The 26333-nt window shown below is 41.6% G+C and overlaps 1 protein-coding gene and 1 long non-coding RNA gene across 19 annotated transcripts in view; one reads left to right on the top strand and one right to left on the bottom strand.

Moving 5' to 3' along the window:
- The window catches only part of LOC115842371 (uncharacterized), an 82568-nt gene that overhangs the window by 6359 nt on the left and 49876 nt on the right, over positions 1 to 26333 (bottom strand). For 2 of the 3 annotated variants that reach the window (XR_009560605.2, XR_011377142.1), the window contains exons 2-4: positions 1907 to 3508; positions 1031 to 1072; positions 49 to 155 (exon numbers count right to left, since the gene is read on the bottom strand). This is a non-coding gene — a long non-coding RNA (uncharacterized lncRNA). The remainder of the gene's footprint in view (positions 1 to 48; positions 156 to 1030; positions 1073 to 1906; positions 3509 to 26333) is intronic. The other variant, XR_011377143.1, reaches the window with a different exon arrangement.
- DHRSX (dehydrogenase/reductase X-linked) overlaps positions 1 to 26333 on the top strand; it is a 368637-nt gene that overhangs the window by 323976 nt on the left and 18328 nt on the right. For 6 of the 16 annotated variants that reach the window (XM_060291867.1, XM_060291861.1, XM_060291865.1 and 3 more), the window contains 3 exons: positions 261 to 774; positions 2256 to 3696; positions 3861 to 4321. The gene's annotated coding sequence lies outside the window, so the exon portion shown is untranslated. Of the gene's footprint in view, positions 1 to 260; positions 775 to 2255; positions 3697 to 3860; positions 4322 to 4967; positions 5692 to 26333 lie in introns of those variants that run through there. The other 10 variants (XM_060291849.1, XM_060291855.1, XM_060291850.1 and 7 more) reach the window with 10 other exon arrangements.

The following is a 26333-nucleotide window of genomic DNA, read 5'->3' as shown; positions in this document are numbered from 1 at the left end:
ATCTAGACATTGGGAATTGATTTCTGTGGGTGAGGAAGTGGGTCTCACCTTTGTCTCACCCCAGCACAAATGGGGTACACTTCCATGGGGTTACCCAGATCTTCAGGGAACTCCAATTTCCTGCATAAATTGTTCTCCTTCTCCCCAGTGTGCTACTTAGGAAAAGGACAATAAATAATAATTCACATAAATACTAGAAAGCTAGCGACGTGTTAAGAAAAATAGGAACATCTAATGAAAAAGGAAAATTTGTTTTTCAGAAAGAGGGCTATTAAAGCAGGAAGCAGAACAATGGTTGCCAGGGGCTGGCCGTGGAGGAACCATGTCGGCAACAAAATGACAAGAGAGCGTGGAAATGTACACAACTCAGCGGTGGTGCTGATTCCACAACCGTGCACAGGGCTCACCACTCACCCACCTGTCCACCTGAAAGGGCTGCTTTTACTGAAAACAATTACGTCTCAGTAAACGTGAACAGAAAACCAAAGGAGCCTCATCGTTTTCATTCCTTTCCTGCATGAGCAGCACTAAGTCCAGCGAGTCAGATGGGTGAAGATACGCACAAGCAATTCTTTCACTTTTACGTAAAAAATCTATGCTGTTGCTGTTTACAACAGCCAAGACGTGGAAGCAAACTAAACCACCACCGAGAGGGGAACGGATAAAGAAGATGTGGTTCATGTGTACAACGGAGTATACTCAGCCATGAAAAAGAATGAAATAGTGCCATTGGCAGCAACATGGATGGACCTAGAGATGATCTTACTAAGTGAAGTAAGTCAGACAGAGAAAGACAAATACCATGTGATGTCACTTATATGTGGAATCTAAAAAATAATACAAGTGAATCTATGTACAAAACAGAAAGAGACTCACAGACATAGAAAACACACTTACGGTTACCAAAGGGGAAAGGGGGGAGGGATAAATTTATGGTTACCAAAGGGGAAAGGGGGGAGGGATAAATTAGGAGTTTGGATTGACATATACACAGTACTACACATAAAATAGATAAACAACAAGATCTTACTGTATATAGCACAGGGAACTCTACTCAGCACTCTGTAACAACCTATATGGGAAAAGAATTTGAAAAAGGATAGATACATGAGGGACTTACTTCCCTGGTGGCGCAGTGGATAAGAATCTGCCTGCCAATGCAGGGGACACGAGTTCGAGCCCTGGTCCGGGAAGATCCCACATGACGCAGAGCAACTAAGCCCGTGCGCCACAACTACTGAGCCTGCGCTCTAGAGCCTGCGAGCCACAACTACTGAGCCCACGTGCTGCAACTACTGAAGCCCGTGCACTGCAATGAAGAGTAGTCCCGCTCGTGGCAACTAGAGAAAGCCCGTGCGTAGCAACAAGGACCCAACACAGCCAAAAATAAATAAAATTAAATCTTAAAAAAAAAAAGCGATACATAAATAACTGAATCACTTTGCTGTACACCTGAAAATAACACCACTGTAAATCAACTATACTACAGTATAAAAAATATATATATATACACACACACATATATATATATTTTTTCACAGTACGCAGGCCTCTCACTGTTGCAGCCTCTCCCGTTGCGGAGCACAGGCTCTGGACGTGCAGGCTCAGCGGCCATGGCTCACGGGCCCAGCCGCTCCACGGCACGTGGGATCTTCCCGGACCAGGGCACGAACCCGTGTCCCCTGCATCAGCAGGCGGACTCTCAACTGCTGCGCCACCAGGGAAACTGCTGCGCCACCAGGGAAGCCCCTAAAATATATATATTTTTAATTGTAATTTTCATGTTAAAAAAAAATAGTGTGCGTTTAAGGCACTGTCCAAATGAACAACTTTCCTTGAGGATTTTGTTTGCATTTGCGCTTTCTTTTGAGATGGTATCTGGGGGTGGGATCCTTTGTCATCCTACCTGTGGCCCTGCTCCTGGTGATACTGCTGTACACGAAAAATGGGTAAAAACACACCCCTTATCTTTCATCATCTGTTTTGGCCTCATTGCCTATTAAAAAGACCCTTAGATAAAATGAAAAAAAGAAAGCATTAAAGTATGGAATTGCACCGCTAGCAATGTGTTCCCACCATCCGGGCAGGCGTCCAGCAGAGGTAGGTGGTGGGTGATGTAAACCAGAGTGCTGCCCACCAGCCGTAAGCACTCTCCCCACGCTCAGCACGGCCACTGGGGTACAGCTGATGGTCGTGACAAGTGGGGCAGCCCTGTGGGAAGGGCAGGGGGGCAGACCAGTGTCCGCATTCCACAGGTGCCTGAGAAGCAGCATGCCCGTCACCACATCTGGAATGTGCAGGCACAGTTTCTAAAGGAAAACCTGTACAACTGAACCACAGGTGAGGACAGACATCCAAACGGAATCCCCTGTGAGTCCCAAGTAGAGAGGGTAGCACAGCCGGACCCACAGAGGACCCTCCCACCGCCCTGAAAACTACCTTCCACAGCTTTAGTTTTAAATCGTGGACTCGCCCGAGTGCCCCCAGCTGTGTGGCTGTGCCTGGCTGAGAGCTGACTTGACTTTTACCCCATGCCACGTTCCCAGGGAGTCCTTCTGGAGACCCCGTTACAGACTGTTTACAACAGCTGAAACGTGGAAGCAACTTAAGTGCCCATCTACCTATACACACAGTGGAATATTACTCAGCCATGAAAAAGAATGAAACCATGCCATTGGCAGCAACATGGGTGGACCCAGAGATGATCATACTGAGTGAAGTAAGTCAGAGAAAGACAAATACCATATGATATCGCTTATATGTGGAATCAAAAATAAAAAGATACAAATGAACTTATGTACAAAACAGAAACAGACTCACAGACATAGAGATCAGCCTAGAGGGAGCGGGGTGAGGGAGGCAAGAATTGGGAGTGTGGGATTAGCAGATGCAAACTAGTTTATATAGGATGCACACACGACGAGGTCCTACTGTACAGCACAGAAAACTACTCGATATACTGTAATAAACTATACCGGAAAAGAAACAAAAAACCCCACCATTCTTCCCTGACCTATAGACAGTGCACTGGCTGGTCTCTTCCTCCCCCCGCCCCACCCTCTCTCCCTGGCTCACTCCATTCCAGTGTCCTTCCTGCTCTTCCAGTTAACCTTGTATGTTCATCCTCAGGGTCTACACCCTTGTGGTCCCCTCCTCCTGGAATTTTCCCCCTAGACATCCCCATGGCTTCCCCTCTTACCTCCTTCAAATTTGCCAAAAGTCACCTTCACAGGCAGACTGATTCTGACCACGTTCACGGCCATCTGTAGTATCCCTCCCATCCTCGTTGCAGATTTGATTCTTCTCCATTCTGCTTGTTACCTTTCTGATGCATAAAGGGTTACTTTTACCTTATAGGCTCTTTGAGTTGATGCTTTTGTCTGTCTTGATCACTGCTGTGTCCCAGCACCTAGAAGCCTGCCAGTGTGATGGTCTCTTCTTGCTTGAAATCTTGAACTAAAGTAAGGATTGACGAAACACCCAGTACGCACGTCCGTGCTGCAAACAGCTGAGTGATAAAGACAGAAAAATACAGATAAGGGTTCCACTGATGGGCTCAGGAAAGTCCATTAGACCTGTTCTAGCACCACTGTGTCTGTGATCAAGCGACTGAACGTGCCGTGGGACTCTGGGACACATGTGGAAGAACTCCGGTGACAGGAGGATGCTTGTGTGAACACAGAAGACGCGTAGAAGGTAAAGTTGGAGAGAAGATTGGGAAGCGGGTCATATAAAACCTTGGAGGCTGTGCTGAAGACTTAGATTATATTCGACCTGCAATATTTATCCTGGGATATTCTACCTATATAACAGAACATACACAAATGACCCTTTTTTTTTTTTTTTTTTTTTTTTTGCAGTACGCAGGCCTCTCAGTGTTGTGGCCTCTCCCGTTGCGGAGCACAGCCTCCGGACGCACAGGCTCAGCAGCCACGGCTCACGGGCCCAGCTACTCCGCAGCACGTGGGATCTTCCCGGAACGGGGCACGAACCCACGTCCCCTGCATCAGCAGGCGGACTCTCAACCACTGCGCCACCAGGGAAGCCCGACCTATTTTCATTTATATTTTTATAAGATACTCTGGCTTTTATGAGAGCAGTGGACAAAGAGAGACACTGTGTTATCTGCTAGGACTGTCGTCATAGAGGACCACAGATGGGCGGCTGCAACACAGAAATGTATTTTCTCACGGTCCTGGAGCCTGGAAGCCTAGGATTCAGGAGCCAGCAGGGTTGGCTGCTGGTGAGATTTCTCTACCTGGCTTATGGACGGCTATCTTCTTGCTGTGTCCTCCCGTGGAGGAAAGAGAGAGAGGGAGGGAGAGAGAGGGAGGGAGGGAGGGAGAGAGAGGGAGGGAGGGAGAGAGGGGGGAGGGAGAGACAGAGACAGCACTCTGGTGTGCCCCCCTCCTCTTGTAAGGACAGGAGTTCTATGGGATCAAGGCTCTGCCGTTATGACCTCATTTCACCATCATTACTTCCCTAAAAGCCCCATCTCCAAATACAGTCTCTTTGGGGGTTACGGCTTCAACGTATGCACTTGAGGGGGGCACAGTGGAGTCTGTAACACACAAGCGGAAACAGGGAGACCCATCTAGGGGCATCACTGAGAGAGCACGGCTGAAATGGAGAGAGTGAGAATCAGGCTTGAGACATCTGATGACCACAAAGCCAACGGGATTTGCTGGTAGATCAAAAGTGAAGGGCAAGAGAAATAAAGACGAGGGCTCCATGATTTGGGACGTAGGTGCTCAATTTCTAGAAAATGAGCATTAAACGTGTATGCTTCCTGCAGGTTTATCTTAGATTCCACTGATTTAGCATGATGGCTTCCTGGTCTCAGGGCAACAGACTCGATAACAGAATGTTATCTCTGGTCACCACTGCTCTGGGTTACTGAAACTGAGCAGGACCCTGTGGGGATCCTGGGCATAGAAGCCTTTCTGTCCCCCATTTCTTGTTTGTAGGGAACAGACTCCAGCCTCCTGGACCTTCCCTGACTCCCAAAGGGAAGATGCAAACAGTTGCCAATCAGGGAAGGATGGGGATGCAGAGACAAGGGAGGAGCAGTGAAGAAACAATAGTGCAGCCTGGGGGCAGGTCCTGGCTCACCCTCGAGGGATACACATGACAACATCTTTGAGCTCTTTACAGCACTAAGACCCCCCAAACAAATGGAAGCTGTCACCATTCTTCATTCCAGAGAAGACCCCCTGAGGCCAGATTCAAGGGACCAGAGAAGTTCATCAAGAGATTAACTGAGGGACTTCCCTGGTGGTCCAGTGGCTAAGACTCCATGCTCCCAATGCACGGGGCCCGGGTTCGACTCCTGGTCAGGGAAGTAGATCCCACATGCTGTTACTAAAAATTCCACAGGCTGCAACTAAAGATCCTGCATGCTGCAACTGAAGATCCTGCATGCTGCAACAAAGATCCCGTGCGCCAAAACTAAGTGCTCATGCAGCCAAATAAATATTTTAAAAAATGAGAGAGAGAGAGACTACCTGAGACCAGATTAAAGGGGTGCAGGCCCTGCATACACCCTGATCCTGATCAGCAACCCTACCCTTGAACCTTTGCTACAAAACTCCTCACTAGCCCCCCTCCAGGTTGGGACACACAGTTTTGAGGGCACGAATTCAGTGTCCCCCTTTGCCTGGCAAACCAATAAAGCTATTCTTTTCAACTTCACCCACAACCGTCTCTGAGATTTCATTCGGCACCAGTGCGCAGAGGCTGAGTTTTGGGCATCATTACCGCTTTTACATAACCTCTTTCTGCTCACGTTTCTTCCATTCCTGTCCTAAAATTCCCATTCTTAGACTTTCCATTTCCCCTTGGTAATGTCAATCAGGAACTATGAGGTTATGACTCCTGGCGAAACCAAGCCCCCCAGTACTGAGTTCCCCTGCCGAGTTTAGGATTAACCTTTTCATCCAAAACCTTCTTGCCTTTCTTGTCCCATCCGTTTCCCCTAAGGTGTGAGGAATATCCAAGAAAAGACGGGACTGAAAATGAGCAGGACTGTTTGGGGAATCTCCCGGGTACAGTATCTCCTCTATGTCCCCCGTTTGTAGAAAAAGGCTTTCGTGTCCCAGACTTTCCCCGTGTTCCAAAGAGCAGACTCAAGTAGTTAAGGCTTAGAATCATAGAGTCACAGCTCTCCTAGTTCCTCCTGAAAGGACAGAGATAACAGTCTGACCCGTATCTCTGAGTTGTTCTGCAGAAACCAAGACCCCCGCCCAGGTGGAGGATGGTGACCACATGCTAACCACAAGCACTAGACCCCAGGCTGGTTGGAACCAGATGGCTGATGACTGAGATTCCCCAAAACACCACCCTGTTACCTCAGCACCAGCCAATCAGGAGAAGGTCCAGGAGCTGATCAGGCATCCTAGAACCCTCTCCCCAGCACTGTCTTTAAAAACCCTTCCCTGAAAGCCATCAGGGAGCTCAGGTCCTTTGAGCACGAGCTGCCCATTCTCCTTGCTTGGCACCTGCAATAAACGCTGTACTTTCTTTCGCCACTTCCCGGGGTCAGTAGATTGGCTTTACTGCACCTCTGGACCCGAGTGGACCCAAGTACGGTTCGGTAACACTGGCACCTCAATGTCCTTCTATTTAAGATTCAGGGCTGTCGTCTGACGAAATAATCTATGTGTTCAGAATTTAGGAAGTAGTTAAAGTTGTTGTTATGCCCTAATTATTGTACAGCCCTTTGGACCTTGTTTGATCTGTCATGAGCTATTGAAAAACAGAATTACGTCATGGTTTGTCTCTATCCAATGAACACACCAAAAACGAAAAGGCAGACACAGGTAGAATTAGAACATAAGCAGAACAGGAATTTGGTCGTGGATGCCCTAGAATAGCCAGCATTTCCATTAATGCTGGGATATTCTACCTATATAACAGAACGTAAGGGTTTATGTCCATGTATAACTTTACTTGGAAGTGATCACAGCAGTGTACGATTTTAGAGCCAAAAGGGAGTTGTTAGAACACATCCCAACCTCAACAAGAGCCAAGCAAACTAGACTGAAGATGTGAACTGCTTGCTCGTGGTCACGGGGGCAGCATGAGATCAAGGATGAATGTCTCGGGCTCTTTGCTCTTCCTATACTATGCTGTTCCTGTCCTTTACCTACCACGGGATAAACTTCTTAGTGAGCAAATGATGCTGCTTCCCCCAAATTACTCCTTTGTTTCTTCTCAGAAACTAGCACTTTTTCCTCCATCCATAAATATGCTTCTCATGCATGGAGACCTGAGTTTTCTCAATTCTAAAATAATAACACCTTCACCTACAATAGTATAATCTTTTGATTAATAAAGCATAATAAATCATGCAAGCATATTAAACTGCTGGAGTGAAGTATTACGATTTCCTTTAATTCTAGGAAGTGAGTCCATACTGATTGCATACGTGAGTACAGTTATGACATGTGGACAGACGCAGTACAGCTGTTTTCTGCCGGAACCGTCCCATTCTGTTTATCCTTTAAAACCTAATTTACACAGCTCCCTTAGAGCCTAATTTACTCAGTGGAATATGTTAAATGGCATTAACTATAAATTAGGTAGTCCTCCAGAATTGGGGGACATTAGATGCACACAGTGCAATGCTAAGAAAATGGTATCAACCCTTTTCTCTGTCAACTTACATTAAATTTGATACTGCATGTAACCGTTATTGGATTAGATGCTATATTTCGAAATCAGTTCTGTTATTGTGGAAACTTTGTGTTACTTCTAATTGAAAATAAGCAGTTCAAAGTTTCATATTGATTAGATGACTTAGAATAATTAATCATGGATATTCAGAGCATTACAGAGCTTATCTGCATGATGGAAAGCAGATGCTTCTTCTAGGCTAATATTTTATCTTATCAAACTGTTATTAAATTCGGTACTCATGACCATTTTAATAATGGTTATGGAGTGATGGTAAGAATTTATGAAAGTCGTTAACATGGGGCTTCTGTATTCCCAAGAGGAACACACGCGGTTGGACACCTGCTGAGCTGCTTCCGCTCATACATGAAATGCATGCGTTTATTATCTATACCTGGACATCATGGGTCCACGGCGATTACTGCATCATTAACCACTGTTATGAGATGAAGTACTGTATGTTGTACCTGCCGGATACACTAACAGGGTACAAATACAACACCAAAAGGACGTGAACAACTTTCTCGTGATTACTTAGAAACGGACAGAAATTACACCTTGAAAGACGACCTGGGTCTCATTCACCACTTTCATGAGACACTTACCAGACATATGTGAGCCTCACATTCTTCATCTAAGAGGATTCAGGGTGCTTTATGCATGTACAGGTTTCAAAATATTTTCACGTAGACCCATGTCATTTCATTCCCTCGCACACACACGCACACACTACAGATTAGCAATGTAACCTATTTTGAAAAAAAAGACTAACTCATTGAAAATATAAATATGCATAGATAACTATTAAATTGAGATAAACTGTTTTCACAAGAAATATTTAATTTTCACTTTAGAAAATATAGATAGATGTAGCAGATGTAAACTGTTTTCACAAGAAATATTTAATTTTCACTTTAGAAAATATAGATAGATGTAGCAGATTGTGATGATTAATATAAAAGAAAGATATAGGTATAAATATTATATAGGTAGATAATCACTAGTATCTCTCAAGTAAAACTTTTGCTTTTATATATAGGATGCATAAACAACAAGATCCTACTGTATAGCAGAGAACTATATTCAATATCCTGTGATAAAACATAATGGAAAAGAATAGTAACAAGGAATGTGTGTGTGTCTATATATATAAATAGAACTGAGTCACTTTATGTACAGCAGAAATTAACATGACATTGTAAATCAACTCTACTTCAATAAAAAGTCTATGACAAAGTTTTCTCTGAATGAATTAGTTTGTGCACACAGGAAGTTAAGAGGAAAGTCGCTATCACACTATTGTTGTATATGATAAGTTTTCTTTTTACCTTGCTAATTTCTTTATCTTACTTTCAGACTGGAGGTTTCACTTGAATTTTCTCTGCACTGCCTGAGCCAGTTTTTTGTTCCTGCCTTTTACTCTACAAAAATTGTGTCAAGCCTCAGAGGTCTGGTCATTGTTCAAAACTTTGCACCCAGCTTTTAAGATATTCACTTGACTTAAACAGCTAGACCTAAACCTCGAAAAGAAACCTATGAAGAAATTAAGCTTTGACATGACACCTCTTCTTTATCCATTCACCTTTGGGGTTGCTTCCAGCTCTTGGATATTGTAAATAATGGTGCAGGGAACACAGGTGTGCAAATACACCTTCAAGATCTTGCTTGAATTCTTTTGCATATATACCCGTAAGTGGGATTGCTGAGTCATATGATAACACAATTTTTAATTTTTCGAGGAAATTCCATACAGTTTTCCATAGAAACTGCACCATTTTACATTCCCACCAACAGTGCACAAGTATTCCAATTTTGCACCCTTGCCAACATTTGCTATTTTCTCCTTCTTTTGTTTTTGATTATGTTGTGTTTATAGTAGGCATCCTCATTGGTGTCAGGTGATAACTCATTGTGTGATATCTCATTAGAGATGTACATTTCTCTAATCATTAGTAATAGTAAGCATCTTTTCTCATGCTTATTGGTCACTGTCTTTTGGGGTGAAATGTCTATTTAAGCCCTTCTGCACGTTTTTAATCAATTTACTTGTTTTATTGTTGTTGAGATGCAGAAGTTCCTTATATATTCTTTTTTAAATTTTTTAAAATTTATTTTTTTTAAATTTAAAAATATTTTTAAAAAATATATTCTTAATTATCACCCCTTATCAGATATATGATTTGCAATGATGCTCCCATTTCACAGGTGGCCTTTTCATTCTTGACTGTTTCTTGTGATGTGCTAATGTTTTGTTGTAGTCCCACCTGTCTATTTTTCCTTTTGTTGCCTTTGGTTTTGGTGTCCTATCCAAGAAATTATGTGGCCTTAAAAAGGAAGGAAACCCTGTCAGCTGCTAAAACAAGAATGAACTTCGAGGACATCATGCTGAACAAAATAAGCCAGGGACAGAAGGACACACACTGTAGGACTCCACTTGTATGAAGTATCTAAATAGTTAAAATCACAGACACAGAAAGTAGAAAAGTGTACACCAAGGGCTGGGAGGATGGAGCACGGGAAGCTGGTATTGAATGGCTACAGAGGTTCAGTGTTGCAAGATGAGAAAGTCCCAGAGATCTGTTGAACAACAATATGTCTACACTTACCACAATGAACTGTACACTTAAAAATGGCATATGTATATATATATAAAACTGATTCATTTTGTTGTAAAGCAGAAACTAACACACCACTGTAAAGCAATTGTACTCCAATAAAGATGTTAAAAAAATGGCTACGGTGGTAAATAAAAAAGAAATTAAGCTTTAAGAAAAAAATTAAAAAGAAAGCACACGAAGAAAACTTTGGAAATAGAGTGCGCTCCCTTTCTGCATTCCTGCTGGACGCAGAGACCTTAAAATCGCAGGGGGTTAACCATCACACATAAAATACAAAGGATACAGATCATCGTAAGGGGACCATTTTGAAGGGCATTCCTATGAAATATGATATCGAGGCACTTTTAAGGCAGTTACACTACCCTGTTACGGCTTATGAAGATTGCCAAAGCAATAGTTAGAACATCAGAGAATAAAGTGTTCAATGAAATCGCTTTCTTTATGAATAGCCTAGCTCCGTCTCTTAGAGAAAACCTCGAAGAACTGAGTGGCTTATACGGCAGTTAAAATAGTTGCATTGTTCTAGTAAAAAGCAATCATTTGATATTGAGTTGGCTATTAACAGATATTAATTTGTGCTTTTAGATTACTAGTGATTGAGATAATTCATTCTTCGTTAAAATTCCCTATTATTAGAGAATATTAATTTATGTATATAAGATTTTATTGTCCCACTTTTTAAAAATTGGAGTATAGTTGATTTACAATGTTGTGTTAGTTTCAGGTGTACAGCAAAGTGATTCAGTGATTCAATATTTATGTGTATATACAAAAAAAATTGGGTTGGCCAAATAATTCATTCAGGTGTTTCCATAGCATCTTATGGAAAAACTCGAACGAACTTTTTGGCCAACCCAATATATATATATATATATATATTCTTTTTCAGATTCTCTTCCTTTATAGGTTATTACAAAATACTGAGTTCCCTGTGCTATACAGTAGAGGTCCTTGTTGTTTATCTATTTTATATATGTATTAGTTTGTAGCCGTTAATCCCAAACTCCTAATTTATCCCTCACCTTTGGTAACCATAAGTTTGTTTTCTATGTCAGTGGGTCTATTTCTTTTTTCTTTTAATTAATTAATTAATTTATTTTGGGCTGCACTGGGTCTTCATTGCTGTGTGCAGGCCCTCTCCAGTTGTGGCGAGCAGGGGCCACTCCTCGCCGCGGTGTGCAGGCTTCTCATTGCGGTGGCCTCCCCTGTTGCACAGCACAAGCTCCAGAGTACAGGCTCAGTAGTTGTGGCGCACGGGCCCAGTCGCTCCGTGGCACGTGGGATCCCCCCGGACCAGGGCTCGAACCCATGTCCCCTGCACCGGCAGGCGGACTCCCAACCACTGCGCCACCAGGGAAGTCCCCTCAGTGGGTGTATTTCTATTTTGTAAATAAGTTCATTTGTATCATTTTGTTTTAGATTCCACAAATACGCAATGTCATGTGATATCTGTCTTTGGCTTACTTCACTTAGTATGATCTCTAGGTCCATCCATGTTGCTGCAAATGGCATTATTTCATTCTTTTTTATGGCTTTTTTTATATCCATTGTAAGATATACCACAACTTCTTTATTTTTTAATTGAAGCACAGCTGATTTAGTGTTGTGCTAATTTCTGCTGTACAGCAAAGTTGACTCAGTTATACCCACATATACATTCTTTTCTAATTATTTTCCATATGGTTTATCACAGGATATTGAATATAGTTCCCTGTGCTCTACAGTAGGACCTTGTTGTTTATCCATCCTAAATGTAATAGTTTTCCAAATTCCCACCTGCTCATGTCTTGTTTCTGCTGTCATTGTTTTGTGGCATTTGGATTCCTCTCTTCGGATAAAAACGCTACCAGGAGCCATGATGCATTCCTGTTTCACACTCTGTCAATATTAACTGTCATCTTCACGATCACACTGAAGATTGCACCGTGTTCTTCCCGGCAGTTGCCAAAGAATGTACCTTTCATATTTTGTAAACGGTCTTCATAGTTGTTTCTCCAAAAGAAATAGAGAATTTTCTTTTTCCATCAAAGAGACTGAAGAGTGTATTAAAAATATTCACATGTTTTGTAGAAACTCAGGCTGGAAGATTTGAATATTACGATAGTCTTGGAAATAATCAAATGGCCAAAGACTCTGGCACGTTCAATGTTGCAAGGTGATTCGGCCCTTTTTGAAGAAAACACAAAAACTTTTCATCAGCCAACCCTCTCAGAGGAAGACGTCTCTATGTAGAGTCATGAGGAAAGCAAAGCACTTGAAGTATTTCTGTCCACTGTCTGGTCTAATTCCTTACTCTGGAACTGTGCATTATTTCTTTGATCTGTAGATAAATACCAGCAGCCTCTGTACTGTTGAGAGTAATTTTTTTTTAGCTTTATTCATTTATTTCTCAAGCAGTGATTAAGTAGAATCTCTGGCATATTCACTGTCAGCTATAAAGCTGGTATTCTGAGTTTGGTGGATTCAAGGCGTTCTTTGGTATTTCACACACAAGGGGAAAACCCTTTTTAGTGCATCTTGAAAACACCAAAATGGTAGTCTTAGGTCAGAAATCGCAGTTGTTTTTTTTTTTCCCCCAATGTGGATAGTTTATTTTAATTCAAAATATTGTAAAGATCCCTTTTTTCATCCATTCTAGGGAACAATGATGATAGATAGGCTAAAGTGATAGTAAATGTCAACCACACCATGCTTCCACATAAGCTGTCTTAAAATATTATTTTAAAATTTAATAATGTAAATACATATTTAATAACTTTTTCAATTTTAGAAAAATATTAGATTCACAAAATCATTGCAAAGATAGTACAGTATTCTGGCATTCTCTACACTGCTTCCCCTATCATTAACCTCTTATATTAGTATTGAACATTTACCATAATCAATCAATGTTGATACATTTTTATTAACTAAATTTTATACTTCATTCAGATTCCTCAGTTTTCCCCTAATGTTTTTCAATACAAATAACAATCACCAAAAAAGCTGTGGATTCCACCTATTAAAAATGGAATCTAAATGTGGATTAGTATCTGGTGAGAAGTGATAGCTTTCCTATTAGCTGTATGGATAGAGACATACTTGATAAGAATAAATCTGGTTTCTTTCCAGATTGATCTAGGAGAGGACTATGCTCGTTTTCTATTGTGTATGTTTCAAGATACATAAGTTCTCTGTATGAATTTAGGAAGGCAAGTTATGAACCTCAACTATTTCAGTCTATCTTTACGGGCACAGATCTGTGAGTCTTTGAATTTATATCCAACTGCTTCCCCAAAGATATGTGAGTTACACTGAAACTCAGTGTTCAGCATGTTTCCTGCACAGTTTATTCACAGCCTGACCAACGAATGATCAATGTTCCATGAAATTTACATATAAAATATGCATTTGAAGAAAATAAAGATATAACCCAAACCACTTTCTCCTAATTCATTCCCAAGGTTGCCCACAGATTCTGAGATAAACCTACAGAGCCACAAAGATACCAAGAATGTAAACAAAGGATGTACTGAATCGAGTCTGCACCCCGTGACTTAACAAAGCAAAGGAAGATGAAGCTCTGTCCCAGAAAGCTCTGGGTGGAAGAAGAGACCAACTCAAGAGCCACTGCTTCCCACTGAGACACAGTAAAAAGAACACACAGATTGATGCTTTAAGGATATGATTCAAAATGTTGAGAGACTTCCCTGGTGGTCCAGTGGTTAAGAGTTTGTCTATCAATGCAGGGTGTGCAGGTTCGATCCTTGGTTGGGGAGCTTAGATCTCACATGCCTCGCGGCCAAAAAACCAAATCATAAAACAGAAGCAATGTTGTAACAAATTCAATAAAGACTTTAAAAAACAATGGTCCAGGAAGGCAGAAGATGGCGGAAGAGTAAGACGCGGAGATCACCTTCCTCCCCACAGATACACCAGAAATACATCTACACGTGGAACAACTCCTACAGAACACCTACTGAAGGCTGGCAGAAGACCTCAGACCTCCCAAAAGTTTTCTTGAGCTATAAATGACAAATAAAATTTGTATGAATTAAAAAAAAAAAAACATCAAAAAACCAAAAATGTTTAGGGGTTTGTGTTTAGTGAATGTCATTTTTAAACACAGTACTGTAAATAAAATGTTTCCCTAGGGCTTCCCTGGTGGTGCAGTGGTTGAGAGTCCGCCTGCCGATGCAGGGGACCCGGGTTCGTGCCCTGGTCCGGGAAGATCCCACGTGCCACGGAGCGGCTGGGCCCGTGAGCCATGGCCGCTGGGCCTGCACGTCCGGAGCCTGTGCTCCGCAACGGGAGAGGCCACAGCAGTGAGAGGCCCGCATACTGCAAAAAAAAAAAAAAAAAAAGTATCCCTAGAGGTAAGTGAATAGGAAAATGGACATGACAGCAAACTAACATATTCTGGGATTTGAATGCAGCGATTACCCTATAACACAAGAAAAATATATATAATTAACAACAACAGCACTTAAGGAGTTTCAGCCCTAACGTTATATTCTGAGCTAATTTAAAATACTACAATGAAACATTCTGATTTTCACCATCACTGAATTAACTGAAAAGAATTCCACTGGTGATACCTGATTTATTGGCCAGACCATCCAATATGAACATATCTCAATAAAGAGAGAATGAAATAGTGGGGAATGACACATCTAAATAGATAAGGTTACAATCTTTGAATGACTTCTGCAACTACCAAAAGAGACTTCTTTTCTTCTAAATTAAAAAAATTTTTTTTTTATTGAAGTCGAGTTGATTTCCAACGCTGTGCCAGTCTCTGCTATACGGCAAAGTGACTCAATTATATGCAGAGATATAATTTTTTATATTCTTTTCCACGATGGTTTATCCCAGGATACTGAATGTACTTTCCTGTGCTCTACAGTAGGACCTTGTTGTTTATCCATTCTCTATATAATAGTTTGCATCTGCGAATCCCAAACTCCCAGCCCATCCCTCCTCCATACATATATATATGTAACTGAATCACTTTGCTGTACGGCAGAAATTAACACTACATTGTAAACCAAATATACTTCAATAAAATAAATGTTCAAAACTCATGTCAAGTTGCATAGCAGAACTGTGAAGGTAAGTACGATGTGTCCCTCTTTTATAAGTGAACTCTTTTACTCAATCCTCACTTGGCCGACGATATGCAGGATATGATGCTATGAGGAGGATGATTATAATGGTGGCGGTGAGGGTGGTTTAATGACTACATGGCTGCCAGGTATGTCGTTAGGTCCGTAGTTTTCGAACTACAGAACATGTGAGAATTGACTGAGATTTTTTTTTTTGGGGCGGGGTGGGGGGACCACTCCACACAGCTTGCAGGATCTTAGTTCCCCGACCAGGGGTCGAACCTGTGCCCCTTGCAATGGAAGTCAGGAGTCCTAACCACTGGACCGCCAGGGAAGTCCCTTGCCTGAGATTTTAAAGAAGCAAATCACAGGCTTTCCTTCGACAGATTATGAATCAGCAGATCTGTGAAGCCCAGAAATCTCTCAGTCATTATGGTGGATATAGTATACAGCCCTTACATAGAGAAACACTCCAGAGAAAGTGCCCTGATATCCTTTAACGACTAATATTTAAAAGAAAACACAAACTATAGCTTCTCCAGAGATGTCCAAAGACTTTTTACATCGACTCCTTTTGGTCACTTTCTATTTGAAGGGAAGCCGCTAGTTTTCAACTGACGTGAAGATAATTCAGCTCTCCTGTTTCTCCTATAAAAGACATCCTTCCTCACTGCTAAGTACCAAATCTCAGTACTTAGGAGTCTGTTCTCTCTAAATGTCCTCTCTTCATCCTGTCCACAATGAGCTCAGAGGGATACTTTTGAATTATGATGGTTTCACTGACTAGCAGATAAAACCCATCAGAATTATTGGACCTAGAACACAGTACGGAGGATGGACTTTTGGGAAATCCAGTCTCAAACATACAGCACGTTTTTTCCAATGCCTATGATCCAGCATCCAGAATCCAGCACTTAACGATCATGGTTTCAACTCACAGGTCAGAAAAGAGAAAGAGCGTAGCATGACGTCAGAGGTACTTATTGGTTAGTTCTGTGAGCAGCGTCCATCCACGGGTCACTGGATAGAACCCAATCACGTGCCATCCCGAACTGTAAGACAGGATGACAGACGTGATTTCTCCGTGTGACTAGAAGGTAGAAGGAATGGGTGTGGAGGGATGCTGGAGGGAGACTGATGTGAAATGTGCATTACAAGCTTTCTAAGTAGCCCAACGTGACTGGAGCCTAATACACGTGTAGACACAGAGGATGACAAGACGACGAAATCCGTGAAAGGGAAAAATCACAGAGCCCCTTGTATGTAACGGCAAGGAGTCTGACTTGTATTCTATAAGCAGAGTAGAATCCGGGAATAATACGAGTCTTAAGATTAAGGTCTGATTTTCCTGAGATGATCCTCAAAACCTTTTCACTAAGGTGCTGGGAAACTCTTAAGTGTGCAGAAGTGGATTTCCTGAAGAGACTTGTAATATGGTACAGCCTGGACCCTGCATACGTTTCTATAAGCCTTTTAAGAATTAGCAGATCTCCTAACAAGTGAAAGAAAATCCCAAGGTATTTATCCAAAAGGATTGAAATCAGGATACTGAAGAGATATTTGCACAACCATGTTCACTGCAGCATTATTCACAAGAGCCAAGTTGTGGAAACCACCTAAGTGTCCACCGAGAGATGAAGAGAAAAGGAAAATTTGCTAGATCCATACAACGGAGTACCATTCGGCCTTTAAAAGCAAGGCAATTCTGCAATATGGGACATGCAGGAACCTCGAGGACACCATGCCAAGAGGAATAAAACGAGTCACAGAAACACGAACACTGCACGATCCCAGTTACGTGTGGAATCTAAGACAGTCAAATCCATGGGCTCAGACTGGACTGAGCTGCCTGGGGCTGGGAGGAGGTGGAAATGGGGAGTTTGGAATCAAAGGGCACAGAGTTTCAGGTAAGCAAGGTGAGTTCTAGCTCTGCTGTCCAACAGCGTACCTTGAGTCAACAATACCATCCACTTAAATTTTTGTTAAGAGGACAGAGCTCGCGTGAAGTGTTCCTACCCCGATAGAATAAGAGTTTTTAAAAAAGAAAGAAAATCCCAAGAACCCCAAACAATGTGAAACCGAAACAACCAATGAAAAGCAAATCCGATGAGTTGAAACCGAAACGTAGGCTGTGGGCAAGGTCAGATTTTTTTGTTTGTTTGGTGTGTGTGTGTTTGGGATTAAATACGAACACTGTGGAAGGAACCTGGCGATTCAGGCTGAGGCCCATCAAACAAGATGGGTGAGCAGGACCCGGGAGCCCTCTAGCAGGCAGCATTCTTGGCAGGAGCTAAACTGGTCTTAGGTCAGTATTTATCTTAGCTTCCGGCAGAAGCCAGAGCAAATCTCTCTGGAAGAAAGCAATTCCCACCGAGGGCACAGATGCTGCAATTATATTGAATCAAAGATGAGATCACAAAATAAATAACCAACATCCAAGAGGAGAAGCCTCTCTGAGTGACAAAAACAGAGGATTCGGGACTGCAAAGCCATACTATAATTGGGATTATCCTACAAAGAATATAAAAGCCAGGTCTGGAATGTTTAAAAGCATTCAGAGGATAAGGAAAAATCTGAGGGTGTGAGTATCACTTTTGAAAGCAATCGGTGTCACGTCAAAAAGAACAATACTGACATTTTAGAAAATCTTTGAATTTAAAAATCCAAAAGATGGATAACAAACAATTTATCCATAGCTTAAGGGAACGAATATGAAAATAGAAAAGGACTGGAAAACGCAGTTCGGGGATATAATTATGAGAAAAATACATAGGAAGCAGAAAATGTCAAGATCCGACACACATCTAATCAGTCACAACAGAAGAGAATACGCAAATTAGGAAATGGGCAGTCCTCAAAGATCTAATAGCTAAGGATTTTCCAGAACTGGAGAAAAACATGGACCCACAAAAATGGAAAGGAAACCAAAAAAAGGCAGTAGATAGACTCATCAAACTGAGATAAAACAGCAAAAGGGAAGATCTAAAAAGACCAGGAACAAAGGCATATTTAAGTTAGACTCACGGCAACTTACAAAGGAACAACTGCACCGGAACTTACAAAGGAACAACTGCACCGGAACTTACAAAGGAACAACTGCACCGGAACTTACAAAGGAACAACTCCACCGGAACTTACAAAGGAACAACTCCACCGGAACTTACAAAGGAACAACTCCACCGGAACTTACAAAGGAACAACTCCACCGGAACTTACAAAGGAACAACTGCACCGGAACTTACAAAGGAACAACTGCACCGGAACTTACAAAGGAACAACTCCACCGGAACTTACAAAGGAACAACTGCACCGGAACTTACAAAGGAACAACTCCACCGGAACTTACAAAGGAACAACTCCACCGGAACTTACAAAGGAACAACTGCACCGGAACTTACAAAGGAACAACTCCACCGGAACTTACAAAGCAACAACTGCACCGGAACTTACAAAGGAACAACTCCACCGGAACTTACAAAGCAACAACTGCACCGGAACTTACAAAGCAACAACTCCACCGGAACTTACAAAGGAACAACTGCACCGGATTCTGCCTTTGCCTTTGGGCCATTTAGAGCTATTGCCCTGGGTCATAGAGGTTTCAGAGGATCCCTAATCATGAATCCTAAAAAAACAACTCGTGTGGGTTTTGTTTGGTTTTTGCTTGTTTTGTTTTACAGGGAGAGCGCCACTTGCGACACAGCCTTGATCTTGCAGGACTGATGATTTTCACTACTTGCTTTTTTCTTTGTTTTTGTCTCTCCTCTCTCAGCAATGAATCTCCAAGGTGTATCTCTCTCTCTCTCCCCTAATTCCTTCCCCCAAGGACCCACGCCTACTAAATCATAGTCAATATCTATAATGACTTGTATTTTGCTGTAAACATGCAATTCAACAAAAAATAGATACCTTTGGCATCAGAGAACAACAACAAAAGAAGTATGAAGTATCGACTATTTCTATGAAAATTTGTACACATTCTTTTAATGGAGAAAATTCTCACATGTAAGGTAGGACATTCATTTAATTGGTTAATGAAATGATTCGGGATGAGAGAGAATTCTCTGGGTCTGCGATGTTTCATGCTATCTGGAGGGATTTTTATCTTATGATTTTTTTCTGGGGGTGCCACTAATTGTCAAGGAGAATTTACTCGTAGGGACCCTGACCACACCTTTGAGAAGAAGGGGATGTATCGGAGTTCCTGACAGCAGCCTCGGTGGAGTCAGAAGACACGATTCCGAGATGTAGGAGCCCATTCGTGTGCAAGAGGCATAGGTGTTAGATGAGGAAACAGCTAATGAGAGATGGGAGGTTACGAAAGAGGAACTAGAGAGTGCAGTCGGCAATGCTGAGCTGGGTCCCCAGCGTTCCCCCAGGGGCCCCTCATCCTAATCCTTTGTTTCTAATTCCCAAGGGATGTCCAGCAACACAGGTGTCACTGACAGTCATTCCCAGGTCCATTTCTAGCCCAGATTTGACAACACTGAGGCTCTGTCCCAGCTGTGCTTTCAGTCTTAGAATTGGGCAGAAAAGTAAAATCTAAACAAATGAACAGTTCCATTCAAAGTATAAACATGTATTAGGAGGCTGGGATTGACACAGACACACTACTATATATAAAATAGACAACTAACAAGGACCTACTGTAGTGCACAGGGAACTCTACTCAATATTCTGTGATAACCTATAAGAGAAAAGAATCCAAAAAAGTTATGTGTATATAACTGAATCACTGCGCTGTATACCTGAAATTAACATGACATTGAAAATCAATTGTACTTCAATAAAATATATATTATTTAAATGACACACCACAGTTTTACAATATTTAGTGGTGAAGAATGAAATAAACGATGTTGTGGGAAAAAGAAAAAAAAATCCTTGATACAGAATTAAAGCTATTTGAGATTGTGCTTACTTTTATTATTTTGTCTAAATACATAATTTCCTGCAGATAAACAGAAATGATACATTCCACCTCGCCTTCTGTTTCTGTGTTTTTACTTTTCTTAATCACTAGCTTCCTAAAGAGAACACACTGTATATTTCAAGATATAAAAATAGGTGGAAAATAAGAAATGCAATCTCTCACCCTGACAGCAAATATTTTGTCTCGTTGGCACTTAAAAAAATGACTACAGTGAATGTCCACATTATATGTGTTTTCAAGTGAAACAGTTTTCTTGGTGCCAATAACGCCACGTCTAAAAAGGAGTCTCAGTTTTCCACAAAAGTTCATATTACATTCATTGGTTACATTTCAAGTAAGAACAGTACTAACAAGATATTGTTAAATCATTTCTGACGACTTAGGAGAAACATGGAAAGCAGACAGTGCAAACAGAATAAAATAATATAATGCCAGGTATACCCTAAATATTTGCTACACAGTCCAAGCTTTCTGTTGGCTCTGCACTAGATGGCCATGTGTTTTCCTTTTGATAAGGTGTGGTGATTCTCTCAAATTAGTAACCTGCCTCTTCTGCTGCTCGGTATTAAAAATAGGTCAGTAATGACCCTCCTTTACAGTTAATTCTTTATAACTGAAAATAGAAGCTCTCCTTATTCCAGGCTTTCCATGTTCATCAAATCGTTCAGGTGCTTTAAAAAGTGACTGTAAAGAGACACCGTTCTACACGCAGTGAGTTAGGCTTCATTAGAATCATGCACGTCACAGAACATCTGCGGACGCCTTTATTCATCTAGTTATAATATTACCTGGAAGAAAGGTGTGTGTGTGCGCGTGCGAGTGCACAAATGTGTAATGATATCCTTTATTTGAAGGATACTGTTCTTTTATTTAATTGAAGTATAGTTGATTCACAATGTGTTGATTTCTGCTCTACAGCAAAGTGATTCAGTTATACACATACATACCTTTTTTTTTTGTATTCTTTTTCATTATGGTTTATCACAGGATAGTGAATACAGTTCCCTGCGCTATACAGTAGGTCCTTGTTGATTACCTATTTTACCTATAGTAGTGTGTATGTTTTAATCCCAAACTCCCAGTGCATCCCTCCCCCCTGCCCTCTGGCCCACCACAAGTCTGTTCTCTGTGTCTGCGAGTCTGCTTCTGTCTCGTAGATCAGTTCATTTGTGTCCTATTTTAGATTCCACATGTAAGTGACATCATAGGGTATTTGTCTATGATCATCTCTAGGTCCATCCACTGTTGCTGCAAATGGCATTATTTCATTCTCTTTCATGGCTGAGTACTGAAGAATGCTACTCTTATACATGGATTGCACTGTCCTGCTCAGTGTCCACAATAGGAATAGATATTGCTGGGGTGCAGGCAGGCCACCCCAAAATGCGCCTCCCTGGCATACTGGTTATTTTGAATTAAAGTTACTTAAGAAACAGCCGATGCAGGAAGGACACTCTGACCCTCCTCTCTGTCCCCCTGAAGCAGGAAATACATCCCCCCCGTGAAAGGTTCCCTCCCTGCATCTGGACACAGAAGGACATCCTTACGGCCAGAGACAGGGAGTTCGGGCTGAGAAGCCTGTTCTTTCTTTAACTGACTGCCTCAAGCCCGAACTCTGATTAGATTCTTCATTAACTAAACACCGGTGTTCCTTTGTCCTGTTGATGCCTCACAAATGTATTGTTCCTTTGTGTAAAAAGTATAAAAGCCACCTGCTTTGGCCACTTCTTAGGTCCCATTTCTAGGAGACCTCTGTGCACACAAATTAAAATGTGTTTCTTTTTCTCCTGTTTATCTGTCTTGTGTTAATTTTATTATAAGTCCAGCCACAAGGACTCAAGAGGGGTAGAAGGGGAAATCCCCCCTCCCCTACAATATTATAAGAGATTAAAGGTAACAGGCAACCATTTTCCTCAAATTGCCTATAAACACGTCTCATCACATGATATTGACAGTCAGAGTCATTTATTCAGCACAACAAAGGTGCATAAAAGCGCTCTGTTCTGAAACAGCAAATATTTGCCTAAGAGATTCTAAGACTTAACAACCATACACATAATTTCATGAACGCTCCTGACACACGGTTTCGGACCTTATACTTAATGGAGTGTGATTTTTTTTTTCCTAACTGAAATTATGTTTGTAAAAAGAAAATCATTGTTTCATTTCATTTCAATTCTATTCTGTTCAACATTACTGTGTTGCAGTCAAGTAGAGTTTCTGAAAGCGAAAGGATATAGAAATCGTCTTGAGGCAAAAGCAACTGAGAAAAGTAAAGGAAAGGTCTTCTCAGAGATATTAGCAATTTTATCACATAAATGCATTAGGCGCTCTGTTCTATTGGTCACAGAAAAGCAAGTGTTCACACTCTACACACACACACACACACACAGTCACACAAGAAGGTATCCGTTTCATTTACAAATGTAAACATCTTGTTCTTTCTGTGTCTGAAGGCTCATGTCTCACAATGTAATCCACACCTCATTTCCTGTTCGCGAACCGGGCTGTTACAGACCCCTGCGCATGGCTGCCACGGACCAGCTGCCGTGTCCCCTGCGTTGGCAGGCGGATTCTTAACCACGGAGCCACCAGGGAAGCCCCCTTTGCTCATTTTTCTAATCAAGTTACTTGGGGTTTTTTTTGCTATTGAGTTGTGGGAATTTCTTACACTTTTATGCCTTTGTATTGCCTATCTGCACTGCTAATTCCTCCAACTTCAGCAATGGGATAAATGTTGATAACAGTGAGAATAAGCATTTTTCCTGTTTTTCCTCATTTTAATGGGTGTTTCCCTTAGCATTTCCTCTGTAGTACATGGTGCCTTTGGGCTACACATATTTTATTCGGTTTCATTATTTTCTGTTGTTGGTTAGTTTCGGCTCTTGTTTAGGGTAGACATTTATGCACTTTCCCTATTTAAAAATCAGGATTTTACTGTATTGAACAAATTGAAGATTTGTGACTCACATATGATCAGTTATTAATAATACTGCATACTACTACAGAGAAGCTGAGGCCTGTATAAATTTTAATACTTATAAATCAGTTTAATCTTTTTGCCAAGGATACTCGTCTACCATGGCCAATACTTTGTCTAACTTATGACAGATTAACTTTCCTGACATAACATGGGTCTTTCCAAAGAATGATCTCAAGTGTGAGGTTATTTCTGACATTTTGGGGGGATTAATCTGTAATAACCGATATATATCATCATTTTGGCTTTTCTGTTTTCTGGACAATTATGCTTATATTGGTCTTTTTGATAGATATATCCCTCAGAGTCTTTTTAATGTCTTTTTATTCTGTTTCATTGCATTGACTTTTCTTACACCTATCCTCTCTGTCTCTTCATTATTTTCCCTACAGGTTATATTCTTTCTTGCTTTTCTTTTCATTTCCATTTCTGTGATTTTTACTCTCTCTTCATGACAGTGTTATGTTGGTTCATGACCACATTCTGCTGTCTTCTTGCCATCTTTTTCTGAGTGATTGTATTTTGACTTTGTTTTCTTCCTTCATGGGTGTGAATTGCTTTATTAAAGATGTGTAAGTGTTCTAGAAAGTGGTGTATAAAATGTATTGTTTTTAAAACTCTTCAACCTTGTTTTTATATACGCCAAGATCCTTGTCCTGAAGTAGGTTATAATGTTACACCCATACGCTTCCTTCAGACTTTGGGTATTAGTTCCTCATTATTCTGTATAATTTCTCCTCCACCTCTTTCCTGTTTTGTCTATCGTTACTGCTGTCACTCTAAAATATGTAGACCTAGCAGTATGGTCAGAGCAGACTTCTTACCATGACACTTACTGAGGTTATGATTCAGGGGCAGAATCTAGTGGGATAGTTCTGAAAATTCCCTGCTCAAAATATCATCATTTTTCCCAGTGTGAATTAGAGGTAGAATAATTCAAAGGAAAGGAGATAGTTTGCAGGGTTGCGTGAGCTCGTGGTTCAATTTTGCTTTCGTTATGAACCATCTGGGTTAAATTTACGTTGCCATCACTCCGAAGTACTGATGTGTTTTACTGAACTGGTGTTCACTGTACCAATTCTTTGACATGGTCATTAGATGTGTCCCTACTTCACTTTCCTGGTTCCGGGTAGCTGTACGGGTACTGTACACTTCTGTTCTAGTTAATAAATATAGCTTATTAACACCGAGGTAACTCATTCAATCAATATCATTTCAATGATCAATAACATGTGAACCCTTAAAGTCTTATTTCAGGGACTTCCCTGGTGGAGCAGTGGTTAAGAATCCGCCTGCCAATGCAGGGGACACGGGTTCGAGCCCTGGTCCGGGAAGATCCCACATGCCGCAGAGCCACTAAGCCTGTGAGCTTCAACTACTGAGCCCGCGCACCACAACTACTGAAGCTGATGCGTCTAGAGCCCGTGCTCCGCAACAAGAGAAGCCACCGCAATAAGAAGCCCATGCACCGCAACAAAGAGTAGCCCCTGCTCACCGCAACTAGAGAAACCCCGCATGCAGCAACAAAGACCCAACGCAGCCAAAAATAAATATTTTTTTAAAAAGTCTTATTTCAGGCAGGGAGATTCAAGTGGAAATCTGACAAGCTCCTCATTTGTGCCCTCAAGGAATCAAGTGATGGAGAAAGGAAAGTAATTATTTCATTACAATGCTGGCATATTTTTATGCAGGATGCATACATATAGGACAGGGCTTTGTGAATGGGAATAAAAGTGTAAGAGGATGTTCTGGAAAGAGATGACATCGGACTGGACGCACTGAGGGTGACAAGGCATCCACCAGGTAAGGGCTGGTGGTTTGTGGCAGAAGGTGCAGCATGTGTCTTGCCAAGGCTCTGGAGACCGCACACCTCATGGACACAGTCGCTAGTAACTCAGGGACCCCGGACATGCATGGGAGTGGACGGACGCAGAGGCAGAAAAGGCAGGATGCTAACAGCAGCTGTAGAGACGGCAGAGAGATTCAGAATACAGCTGCGACATTTCACAGCAAGGGACCACGAGCAAGCAAGATTTTAACTGCAAGCGTGGAAAGCAACAATGTGTGATTTTTGGCAAGAGACTCTTCAGCTGTGAGAAGATAAGGAAGTTCAGTTTGAGCGGGCTGAGGAATGAATGGAAGATGAGAAAGGCGAGCAGTGAGACGGAGATGACTCTAGGAGATGAGATGTCAAGAAAAGGAAGCAGGATACGACAACATTCAACGCTAGGACACCGCACAACAGCTTGTCCTGCAGTTTTGCTCTGCGCTGTAGGAGGTCCGGAAATGGACGCGATCTGAAGCAGCACGTTTGGGGAACACTGGCGGAGGTCGATTCCTGAGAACGTGGGGCAACCGTAAGATCTCGATTATGGCAAAGAATTCTGAAAATGGTAGAGAAATAATTGGACGGTGGGTGGATAAAATTTCTTAAATTAAGGCAGAACCCCAGAATGGCCTTGGCCACTGGAAATTCAAATCCTAGATTTGATGCTTAGCAGAAGTGAAGTGGGGACAGCATGTCTGACGGGCAGTGGCCACACTGTCAGCTTCATTTGTAAAAGGAAGATCATTCTTTTCTAATTTGATCAGTGGCCTGAAAGCTGTGATGATGAGAACTGACAGCTTTAAATCTCTGGATATAATTTATCTGGACACCAAGGCGTATTTTGAAATGCATGGCTGTTTGAAAAAACACGAGGGTGAGATATTACAAGGATTACAAGTGAACTGGGCAAAAGTTAAAGATTATCTAGGTACTTAAATGATAAACAGATGATAGACAGAAGCTGAAAGTTTTATACGTATGTGTGAAAATTAAGACTGAATGATCTATAGCGTTTTGTCTTACTGGAAAACTCTAACGCAGAGAGTGCTAATTAAGATGCCAATGGTTGCTGGCTCGAACAGGCTGACAGTATGCGTAAATTAAAAAAAACAAACGTACACTTAGTATATTCACTGAAGATTCTTCCATGTCCTCTTATGGCTTGGAAGCTCATTTCTTTTTAGCGCTGAGTAACAGACCCTTCTGTGGATGGAGC

This window comes from Globicephala melas, chromosome X, assembly GCF_963455315.2.
Source record: "Globicephala melas chromosome X, mGloMel1.2, whole genome shotgun sequence".
In the NCBI taxonomy this organism is placed as follows: domain Eukaryota; kingdom Metazoa; phylum Chordata; class Mammalia; order Artiodactyla; family Delphinidae; genus Globicephala; species Globicephala melas.
Note: the sequence above shows the minus strand (reverse complement) of the source record. Positions and strands in the feature narration are given on the sequence as shown.